We start from the raw sequence: 12,463 nt of genomic DNA on the forward strand, positions 1-12,463 counted from the left end.
TCCCCTTTTCCCCTAAAAAATCGAAAAAAAAAGGAAAAAGTCACATATCTTTTTGGCAGGTTTGTTGGAGTTGTCATTTATAAGCAGTTTGGGGCAGGAGGCAACTTATTTGTGCACTGGTTTCTCAAATGTAAAATAGGAATAACTGAAAAATGTGTTTTCTGAGAAATAACTAATTTTGTGCATAAAACTTCCTACAAATATTTGGTAGTCAAAAGAAACACTTTTTTTTTTTTGAAGATGGGGTCTCACCAGGTTGGTCAGTCTGGTCTCAAACTCCTGACCTCAGGTGATCCACCCGCCTCAGCCTCCCAAAGTGCTGGGATAACAGGCGTGAGCCACCACACCCAGCCTAGAAAAACTTTATTGCTATTTTTTTTTAGACAGGGTTTCGCTCTTGTTGCCCAGGCTGGAGTGCAATGGCGCGATGCTGTTTCGCCACAACCTTCACTTCCCTGGTTCAGATGATTCTCCTGCCTCAGCCTCCTGAGTAGCTGGGATTACAGGCATGTGCCACCACACCCGGCTAATTTTGTATTTTTAGTAGACACAGGGTTTCTCCATGTTGGTCGGGCTGGTCTCAAACTCCTGACCTCAGGTGATCTGCCATTCTCGGCCTCCCAAAGAGCTGGGATTATAGGCATGAGCCACCACATCTGGCTGAGGGGTCTAGTGCTATTTTTAATGTTATAATTCCAGTGCCTACATTTCTATCTTAAGTTAAAAAAAGTACTCATAATTGAACCACTGAATCTCCCATTCACTTACTGAATAAAAATGTATTAAGTGCTTGCTTTTTTTTGTTTTTGTTTTTTTTTGAGATGGAGTCTTTCTGTGTCACACAGGCTGGAGTGCAGTGGTTCAGTCTCAGCTCAATGCAGCCTCCGCCTCCCGGGTTCAAGTGATTCTCATGCCTGCCTCAGCCTCCTGAGTAGTTGGAATTACAGGCACACACCACCACACCCAGCTAATTTTTGTATTTTTAGAAGAGACAGGGTTTCACTATGTTAGTCAGGCTGGCCTTAAACTCCTGACCTCATGATCTGCCTGCCTCAGCCTCCCAAAGTGCTGGAATTACAGACATGAGCCACTGCAGCTGTCCCACATTCTTTCAACATATATTTTATTTATATGTATCATCGAAACAAATATAACTGTTCAATTTTGACACCTGCAAAGCAGGATAACTCCCTGTGTATGCCAGCCTGCAATAGGGGTTTTTATTTTGTTCTGATGTTTTTTATAGAGATGAGGTCTCACTGTTGCTCAGGCTGTTCTCGAATTCTTGGGCTTAAGTCAGCCTCCCTCCTTGGCCTCTCAGTGTTGGTATTATAGGCATGAGCCACCTTGCCCTGCCCTGCGACAGGTGCTTTGAAATCAGAAAAGTATCAGATCTAAAGGAGGTGGGGAGCTGAACTTACTGAACATGGGAAGGAAAGGATGGGCCCTGGGGAGAAGGTGCAGGCTGCTGAGGCAGCTCAGCCTGGTCAGGGACTGAAAGAAGAGCAGTGGGGCTGGAGCTCAGAGAGGGAGGAGGTAAGCCTGAGCGGGATAGATAGGCCTACTGATCTTTAGGTTGAGGACCAAGGGAAGCTATTGAAGGTGGGGGTAAGGGCAGGCTGACTCTGATGAGCATTTTGTAAAGACCTCTCAGCTTCTGCTGGGGCGAAGTGGCTCACACCTGTCATCCCAGCACTTTGACAGGCCCAGGTGGGCAGATGACAAGGTCAGGAGTTCGAGATCAGCCTGGCCAACATGGTAAAATCCCATTTCTACTAAAAATACAAAAAATTAGCTGGGTATGGTGCCAGGCTCCTGTAGTCCCAGCTACTACAGGGGCTGAGGTAGGAGAATTGCTTGAACCCGGGAGGGGGAGATTGCAGTGAGCCGAGATTGAGCCGTTGCATTCCAGCCTAGGTGACAAAGTGAGACTCAGTCTCAAAAAAGAAAAAAGAAACCTCTCAGCTTCAATGAGAAAAAAGTGGAGATGATTAGAGTTGGCACAAAAGGTGAGTTATGAGGCTACTGAGCAGCCTGGAGGGGAGACTGAAGCAGGAGTGTGGACTGTGGTTAAGAGCACAGACACCAAAGCCAGAACGGATGGACTGATTTTTAAATGTGAGGCTTTAGCAGCCAGCCAGACAGAATTTAAACCCCAGCCTCCCCTTCCCCAGCTGCATGACCTGGGCAGTAACTTTAGGTCTTTTTCTTTTCTCATCTGTGAAATAAGGGTGATGAGAATCATAGCCTTCACTCAGAGGACTGTGGCGTGTCTGGGACAGCACAGTTGGATCAATGTTAGATGTTTCCAACAGAGTTGGAGAAGGGCGGGGCGTGGGACTCACGCCAGTAATCCCAGCACTTTGGAAGGCAGGAGACTTGCTTGAGCTCAGGAGTTTGAGACCAGCCTGGGCTATGTAGTAAAACCCCATTTCTACCAAAAAATACAAAAAATTACCAAGTATGGTGATGCACAGGTCTCAGCTACCCAAGAGGCTGAGGTAGGAGGATCACTTAAGCCTAAGAGGTGAAGGTTGACGTGAGCCAAGATGGTGCCACTGCACTCTGGCCTGGGTGACAGAGTGAGACCCTGTTTCAAAAAAAGACAAAAAAAAAAAAAAGAGAGAGAGAGAGTTGGAGAAGAATGAATTTGAGACGTATGGGGGTATTCTGGATTGGTTTTCTTTTTTTTGAGACGGAGTTTCGCTCTTGTTACCCAGGCTGGAGTGCAATGGCGTGATCTCGGCTCACCACAACCTCCACCTCCTGGGTTCAGGGTATTCTCCTGCCTCAGCCTCCTGAGTAGCTGGGATTACAGGCATGCACCACCGTGCCCAGATAATTTTTGTATTTTTAGTAGAGACGGGGTTTCACCTTGTTGACCAGGATGGTCTCGATCTCTTGACCTCGTGATCCACCCGCCTCGGCCTCCCAAAGTGCTGGGATTACAGGCGTGAGCCACCTCGTCCGGCCTCTGGATGGGTTTTCTATTTTGCCTTTTTTGTTTTTAAGAGGTCTCCCTATATTGCCCAGGCTAGTCTCAGGTGAAACTCCTGGTCTCACATGATCTTCCCACCTTAACCTCCCGAGTAGCTGGGACTAAAGGCCAGCATCCCTAAACTCAGCTTTTCCTTTTTCCTCTTCTTTTTCTAAAAAAAGTTTTAATTGCATAAAATGAGTGGAATTAATGAGTCCCTTAGTTTACCTGAGGCAGTAAGTCTTCCAAAGTCATTAATTTGTATCTACAGAAAACAAACCAGCAGTTTCATACATAAAACTGTTTCCTGTGTTATGGAATGGAGAGAGGGGGAAGGAGGTGTGGCTGTGAGGGATTATCTCTCTGTGCATTCCAGAAGCACTGAGTCATAGGCAGGATGTATTTAAAATTTATATATAGTTAAATTCATTTCTAGAATGATTTCCCAAAATTATAACAGTGCATGAAAATACCTATTTTGTCATATCCAAGAGTCTAGTATTTTAACAAGTACGCTAGAACTTGACACACCTAATTCATTTATTTTTAAGATGGGGTTTCACCATGCTGGCCAGGCTGGTCTTGAACTCCTGACCTCAGGTGATCCACCCACCTCAGCCTCCCAAAGTGGTAGAATTACAGGCATGAGCCACGGAGCCAGGCTCTGACACACCTAATTTATAATAATTCCACCTTGTAGTGGATAATCCTATATCCATAGTGGATAATCATTGCTGTTTTAGTGGTTATTTTACTTTAGAAACAGGGGAGTCAGTTAAAATTAAATTTAGGGAGTAAGGCAGACCATCAGGTTACTTTATAACTTTTGTTTAAAAACGGAAATGTTGCAGGTAGAGGCAGTATCATCAAAAACAACAAACAAACCCAAACCTATTTGTTTACAAAGTTTCCTTCCCTCCCTCCCTCCGTTCCTTCATATCTTATTTTTATTTTATTTCATATTTATTTATTTTTTTGAGACGGAGTTTCGCTCTTGTTATCCAGGCTGGAGTGCAATGCTGCCATCTCGGCTCACCCAACCTCCGCCTCCTGGGTTCAGGCAATTCTCCTGCCTCAGCCTCCTGAGTAGCTGGGATTACAGGCACGTGCCACCACGCCCAGCTAATTTTTTGTATTTTTAGTAGAGACGGGGTTTCACCATGTTGACCAGGATGGCCTTGATCTCTTGACCTCGTGATCCACCCGCCTCGGCCTCCCAAAGTGCTGGGATTACAGGCGTGAGCCACCGCGCCCGGCCCTTATTTCATATTTATTCATTTATTGTTTTGAGGCAGAGTTTCGCTCTGTCGCTAGGCTGCAGTGCAATGGTGCAACCTCGCTCATTGCAACCTCTGCCCAAGTTCAAACTATTCTCCTGCCTCAGCCTTCTGAGTATCTGGGAATCCAGGCACGTGCCCAGCTAATTTTTTGTATTTTTAGTAGAGACAGGGGCTCATCATGTTGGCCAGGCTGGTCTCCAACTTCTGACCTCAGGTGATCCACCTGCCTCGGCCTCACAAAGTGCAGGGATTATAGGCAGGAGCCACCCACCGAGCAGGGTCGTTATGAGGTTTTCACTTTCTGACGCTTTTCCTGTGCTGAGTGCCAAACTAATTCTGTGTCCTAGGGCCATCATTAGCACAATGACATTTTGTGTACATTAAAAAAGTATACGGTGGCCACGGTGGCTCCGGCCAGTTGTCCTGGCGCTTGAGGAGGCGAGGCCATGAGTTCAAGGCCAACCTGAGCAAGGTTACATGCTCTCATTGATTGACAAATAAATAAATAAATAAATAAAATTAAAAAGTATAACACTTTGGGGCAGACGAATCGCAAAAAGACTTAAACACAGCAATTAGAAAAAAGTTGCCACTTCCTCCAGGCTGACTCGGCTGAGTGAGGCCACAGGGCTTGGCAAATGGCTCATGAGTTTTATTTCAGCTTAATTATTGTCCTTTCTCAAGTCGCCCTCTCAGAGACTACAATCTGTCCAACCACTGGGGTAGCCCTGTGTCCCTAGGTTTTTTTGTTTTTGTTTTTATTTGAAACGAAGTTTCGCTCTTGTTACCCAGGCTGGAATGCAATGGTGCGATCTCTGCTCACCGCAACCTCCGCCTCCTGGGTTCAGGCAATTCTCCTGCCTCAGCCTCCTTGAGTAGCTGGGATTACAGGCACGCGCCACCATGCCCAGCTAATTTTTTGTATTTTTAGTAGAGACGGGGTTTCACCATGTTGACCAGGATGGTCTCGATCTCTTGACCTCGTGATCCACCCGCCTTGGCCTCCCAAAGTGCTGGGATTACAGGCTTGAGCCACGGCGCTTGGCTGTCCCTAGCTTTTTTGAGATGCAGTCTCACTCTGTTACCCAGGCTGGAGTTCAGAGGCGTGATCTTGACTCACTACAACCTCTGACTCCCGGTTCAAGTGATTCTCCTGCCTCAGCCTCCTCCTGAGTAGCTGAGACTATAGCACATGCCACCACGCCCAGCTAGTTTTTGTATTTTTAGTAGAGATGGGGTTTCACCATGTTGGCCAGGCTGGTCTTGATCTCATGACTTCGTGATCTGCCTGCCTCGGCATCCCAAAGTGTTGGGATTACAGGCGTGACCCACTGTGCCTGGCCGTGTCCCTAGTTTATTTCAAGTTTGTTAAGTAGATTCAAATGCTTTTTTTAAAATCCATTTTATTATTATTTTTAATTGACACATAGTAATTATACATATTTATGGGGTACAGTGTGATATTTTGATATATGTATACAACATGTAATGGTCAGATCAGGATATTTACTATAGCATATCCACTGCCTCAAACATTTAGGATTTCTTTGTTTTTGCTTTTAGAAACAGGGTCTTGATCTGTCACTCAGGCTAAAGAGCAATGGGATGATCATAGCTCAGTGCAGCCTTAGATTCCTGGGCTCAAGTGATCCTCCCACTTCAGCCTCCCAAGTAGCTGGGAGTATAGACACGCACCATCATGCCAGGGGAATTTTTCAACTTTGTTGTGGAAATGAGGTCTTAGTATGTTGCCCAGGCAGGGCTTACACTCCTGGCCTCACACCATTCTCCTACCTCAGCCTCCCAAAGCGCTGGGATCATAGGAGTGAGTCACCACACCTGGCCCTTATCATTTATTTGGGTAGCAAACATTCAAGATCCTCTATTTGGCCGGGTGCGCTGGCTCACACCTGTAATCCCAGCACTTTAGGGGGCCGAGGCTGGCAAATCATGAGGTCAAGAGATCAAGACTATCCTGGCCAACATGGTGAAACCCCGTCTCTACTAAAAAATGCAAAAATTATGGTATGAAACGCCTAACCCATAAAAAAAACGAAAAAGCCAAAATTAACTGTGCATGGTGGTACGCGCCTGTAGTCCCACCTACTCCAGAGGCTGAGGCAGGAGAATCACTTGAACCCGGGAGGCAGAGATTGCAGTGAGCCGAGATCACATCACAGCACTTCAACCTGGAGACAGAGTGAGACTCTGCCTCAAAAATAAATTAAAAATAAATAAATAAATACATCCTCTCTTCCAGCATATTTTAAAATATGTGACAAACTGTTGTTAATTCTAGTCACCCTGGCTCGGTGCTGTGGCTCTTGCGTGTCATCCTAGCACTTTGGGAGTCTGAGGAGGGAGAATATGTTAGAACCCAGGAGTCTGAGACCAGCCTGGGCAAAATAGTGAGACCTGGAGTGCAATGCTGTAATCACAGCTCACTGCAGCCTCCTAGACTCAAGCAATCCTTCCACCTCAGCCTTCCAACTAGCTAGGACTGCAGGTGTGTGCCCAGCTAACTTATTTGCCCCCTTTTTTTTTTTTTTTTGAGTCTGAGTTTCGCTCTTGTTACCCAGGCTGGAGTGCAATGGCACGATCTCGGCTGCAACCTCTGCCTCCTGGGTTCAGGCAATTCTCCTGCCTCAGCCTCCTGAATAGCTGAGATTACAGGCACACGCCACCATGCCCAGCTAATTTTTTGCCCATTTTTAATTGTAATTTTTTTCTCTTGAGTATTTTGGGTCCTTGTACTTTCTGGATATTAGTCCCTTTTTTGGATAAATTTTTGTTTGTTTCCTGTGCTTTTGAGATCCTACATAGAATCTTTGCCCAAGCCAATGTCCTGAAGCAATCCTCTTATGTTTTCTTCCAGGAGTTTTATAGTTTTGGGTTTTATATTTAAGCCTTTAATCTATTTAGAGTCTTTTTTTTTTTTTTTTTTTTTTTTTTGAGACAGGGTTTGGCTCCTGTTACCCAGGCTGGAGTGCAACGGCGCGATCTCGGCTCACCGCAACCTCCGCCTCCTGGGTTCAGGCAATTCTCCTGCCTCAGCCTCCTGAGTAGCTGGGATTACAGGCACGTGCCACCATGCCCAGCTAATTTTTTGCATTTTTAGTAGAGACGGGGTTTCACCCTGTTGACCAGGATGGTCTCGATCTCTTGACCTCATGATCCACCCGCCTCGTCCTCCCAAAGTGCTGGGATTACAGGCTTGAGCCACTGCGCCCGGTGTAGAGTCTATTTTTATTTAGGGTGAGAGATGCGGGTGTAGTTTCCTTCTGCTGCATATGCATATCCAGTTTTTCCAGCACCATTTATCACTGTCCTTTCCCCAGCATGTGTTCTTGGCACCTTTGTCAAAAGCCACCTGGCTATAAATATGTGGATTTCTTTCAAGGTTATCTATTCTGTTCTGTTGTTCTATGTCTCTTTTTATGGTAGACCATGCTGTTTTTGTTACTGTAGGTTTCTTTTTATTTTTTCTGATAGAGTCTCGCTCTATCACCCAGGATGGGGCATAGTAGCGGGATCTCAGCTCACTGACACTTTCGCCTCCCAGGTTCCAACGGTTCTTCTGCCTCAGCCTCCCAAGTAGCTGGGATTACAGGTGCATACCACCATGCCCAGCTAATTTTTGTATTTTCAGTAGAGATAGGTTTTTGCCACGTTGGCCACCCTCGTGTTGAACTCCCGGCCTCAAGTGATCCACTCACCTTAGCATCCCAGAGTGCTGGGATTCCAGGCATGAGCCCCTGCACCCAGCCTACGATAGCTTTGTAGTATATTTTGCTGTTTTATTATTTTTTTTTTTGAGACAAAGTCTTGCTCTGTTGCTCAGCCTGGAGTGCAGTGGTGTGATCTTGGCTTGCTGCAACCTCCGCCTCCTGGGTTCAAGTGATTCTCCCACCTCAGCCTCCTGAGTAGCTGGGACTTCAGGCATGTGCTGCCATGCCCAGCTAATTTTTGTATTTTTAGTAGAGATGGGCTTTTGCCATGTTGGCCAGGCTGGTCTCGAACTCCTGACCTCAAGTGATCTCACCTCAGCTGAGATCCCATCACTGCACTCCAACCTGGCAACAGAGTGAGATTCCAAAGTGCTGGGATTATACGTGTGACCCGCCACACCTGTCCTTGTATGCTGATTTTGTATCCCACAATTTAATTCGATTTGTTTATCAGCTCTAAGAGGTTTTTCGAGGCATCTTTAGATTTTTCCAAATATAAGATCACTTCCAAATCTTACATGGTTGAAAACTATAACTGTGTAATTTCCTTATTCCTGATGGTTTCCCCTCTCATTTTCTTTTTTTCTTTTTTTTTTTGAGATAAAGTTTCCCTCTTGTTACCCAGGCTGGAGTGCAATGGCGCGATCTCGGCTCACCACAACCTCTGCCTCCTGGGTTCAGGCAATTCTCCTGCCTCAGCCTCGTGAGTAGCTGGGATTACAGGCACACGCCACCATGCCCAGCTAATTTTTGTATTTTTAGTAGAGACGGGGTTTCACCATGTTGACCAGGGTGGTCTCGATCTCTTGACCTGGTGATCCACCCACCTCGGCCTCCCAAAGTGCTGGGATTATAGGCGTGAGCCACCGTGCCCGGCCTCTTTTTTTTTTTTTTTTTTTTAAGACAGAGTCTCACTCTGTCACCAGGTGCCAGGCTGGAGTGCAGTGGCCCAACCTCAGCTCACTGCAACCTCCACCTCCCGGGTTCAAGCAATTCACCTGCCTCAGCCTCCTGAGTAGCTGGGACTACAGGCACATGCCACCATGCCCTGCTAATTTTTGTATTTTTAGTAGAGACGGGGTTTCACCAAGTTGGCCAGGATGGTCTCGATCTCTTGACCTCATGATTCGCCTACCTCAGCCTCCTGAAGTGCTGGGATTATAGGCGTGAGCCACCTCACCCGGCCTTAGTGTTGATCTCTTAAGTCATTCGCTGGTACATAGCTGGGGAAGAGAGGCAGCTGTGAGACTTCAGGCCCGATTTCAGTTGAAAACAGGCTGGCTCTGAGCTAGTCTTTGTGATCATAAGAACTAACTGAAATATAACAACCTACTTTGAAGTAAAGGAAGAAGCCTACAAAATATAGGTAAGGTGCAGGGATTGAGATCATTTTCTTCAGCTCCCACTGTCAGCATCCTTACTTCCTTCTCCTCATTACCCATCAAGTCCTAATGAGTCTACCTCCTAAATGTTTCTCTACCTCCTAAACGAAGGACTGATTCTTCGTTTTCATTCTCTAGTACTATCTGCATTCAGGATCTTATTTCATCTCACGAGCATCACTGTGGTAACTTCCTTATTGATGCTTCTGTCTTCCTCTGGTCTCTCACCCCTTCCAAACCATCCTCCTCAAGAGCCTGGCTATGGAAGGCTGTTCTGTCCATCTCTAGGGGATGCAGCTCTAATGTGAATGGCACCCCCTGGAGTTCTTTCATTTCTTGCATCCCAACAACTCAGGGACTAGAAAACATGAGTAAATGAGGCTTTTTTACATGGATAGCCATCCCAAGGAATTTATGAGTGAGAGTTTCTAACAGCAGGCTAATTTAAATCTGCAGCATGTTTGCATTTCTGCTCAAAAGCCTTAACTCTTGATAAATTCATTTTCCTGTGGCTTTAAATTTTACCCAGCTCTGAAATAAGGTGGCTTTTATGGTAAGAATTGCTTTCCTCCTGAGCTTGAGGCACTGCCATGCATAGAACAGTAAGACTAACTTAAATGAGAATGATTACTAAATAACTGTGGCTTCACAGAGAAGATAGGTAATAACACTTTGCATTCATACAAGCCTGCCTTTCATCTGAGTATCTCAAAGCAAAGCAAAATGTAGCTGATGCTGTGTTATGGTTGGAAATTACAACTGTGCAATTTCCTTATTCCTGTTTCCCCTCTCAAATATGCTCCTGAGTTAAAGCGTCTCTGGAATCTAATGTGTACTGCTTCCGAACACAGGCTTTTCTCTCCTGTTTTCTACTCCTCTAACATCAACCCCAAGTTGCAAAGGCATCAATGAACCACATGCTTTTGTGATTTTGAAGCATTTGCTGTCATTGGAGAAACATATAATGATAAAGGGGAGACAAAGTTCTTACTCGCTGTTCTAAACTTACCATGGGAAAGTAAAGAGATGAAGTTAGAGACAGAATATTCTCTTCACCCCCAGAATCAGTTCAATCCTGGTGCTAGCAAGCACTTCAAGAATGTGCTGGAGGCTGGGCGTGGTGGCTCAAGCCTGTAACGCCAGCACTTTGGGAGGCCGAGGCGGGTGGATCACGAGGTCAAGAGATCGAGACCATCCTGGTCAACATGGTGAAACCCCATCTCTACTAAAAACACAAAAAATTAGCTGGGCATGGTGGCACGTGCCTGTAATCCCAGCTACTCAGGAGGCTGAGGCAGGAGAATTGCCTGAACCCAGGAGGCGGAGATTGCGGTGAGCCGAGATCGCACCGAGCCGAGATCGCACCATTGCACTCCAGCCTGGGTAACAAGAGTGAAACTCCGCTCAAAAATAAAAAAGAATGTGTCGGAGAACTGGCATGATTCACTCTACAAGATTCACAAGGTGTGCTTAGCGGTAAAAATGGTAACTATTTCCATTAAGGCCCTGAATTACAATACTGTGAATGTTCTGAATATTGATAGTAGATCTAGAAATCCCAGCAGTGCATTGGTAGGGACCCTCTTTATACACTTCCTCTTGTGAGGTTGTACACTTGTTTTCTGGTGGCTTTAAAATGGTCATATTGGCTGGGCATGGTGGCTCACACCTGTAGTCCCAGCACTTTGGGAGGCTGAGGCGGGCGGATCACAAGGTCAGGAGATTGAGACCATCCTGGCCAACATGGTGAAACCCCACCTCTACTGAAAATACAAAAATTGGCTGGGTGTGGTGTCACGCACCTGTAGTCCCAGCTACTCAGGTGGCTGAGGCAGGAGAATTGCTTGAACCCGGGAGGCAGAGGTTGCAGTGAGCTGAGATTGTGCCACTGCACTCCAGCCTGGCACTGGCGACAGACGGAGACGCTGTCTCAAGAAAAAGAGACAGAGTCTCACTGTCTCGCCCAAGCTGGAGTGCAGTAGTGCCATCTCGGCTCATTGCAACCTCCACCTCCTGGGTTCAGGCAATTATTCTGCCTCAGCTTACCAATTAGCTGAGACTACAAGTGCGTGCCATCATGCCCGGCTAATTTTTTTGTATTTTTAGTAGAGACGGGTTTTCACCATTTTGGCCAGGCTGGTCTCAAACTCCTGACCTTGTGATCCGCTCGCCTCCGGCCTCCCAAAGTGCTGGGATTACAGGCATGAGCCATGACACCCGGCTGGGCTTCACATTCTCAAATTGCCTCACATGGAGATATTTCAAATCATCTCCAGGCTGGGCAGGAGGATCACCTGAGGTCAGGAGTTCGAGACCAGCCTAGCCAACATGATGAAACCCCATCTCTACTAAAAATACAAAAATTAGCTTGATGTGGTGGCTGGTGCCGTAATCCCTGATACTGGAGAGGCTGAGGCAGGAGAATCTTTTGAGCCAGGGAGGTGGAGTTTGCAGGGAGCTGACATCTCGCTGCCCCTGCACTCCAGCTTGGACAATAAAGTGAGACTCTGTTCCAAAAAATAAAATAAAATAGCTGTTTTACCAAGGACCCTCCAACATGGGCCACATTCGCACCAAAACCGTGAAGGCAGCTCGGGTCATCATAGAAAAGCATTACAGGCGCCTGGGCAACAACTTCCACACGAACAAGCACCATTATCCCTAGCAAGAAACTGTGTAACGAGACAGCAGGCTCTGTCACGCGTCTGATGAAGCGGATTCGGAAAGGCTCAGTAAGAGGTATCCCCATCAAGCTGCGGGAGAAAAAGAGAAAGGAGAGACCATTATGTTCCTGAGGCCTCAGCCCTGGATCAGATCACTGAAGCAAATCCTGATGAAATGCTGAAGCTTTTGGGTAGCATTAGCTATCTGCATTATTATTACTATTATTGGAGACAGAGTCTCACTCTGCTGCCCAGGCTGCAGTGCAATGGTGTGATCTCAGCTCACTGCAACCTCTGTCTTCTGGGTTAAAGCAATCCTCCTGCCTCAGCCTCCTAAGTAGCTGGAATTAGAGACACCTGCCACCACGCCTGGCTAATTTTTGTATTTTTTTTTTAAAGACGGGGTTTCACCATGTTGGTCAGGCTGGTCTTG

Source organism: Callithrix jacchus, chromosome 15 (assembly GCF_049354715.1).
Source record: "Callithrix jacchus isolate 240 chromosome 15, calJac240_pri, whole genome shotgun sequence".
In the NCBI taxonomy this organism is placed as follows: domain Eukaryota; kingdom Metazoa; phylum Chordata; class Mammalia; order Primates; family Cebidae; genus Callithrix; species Callithrix jacchus.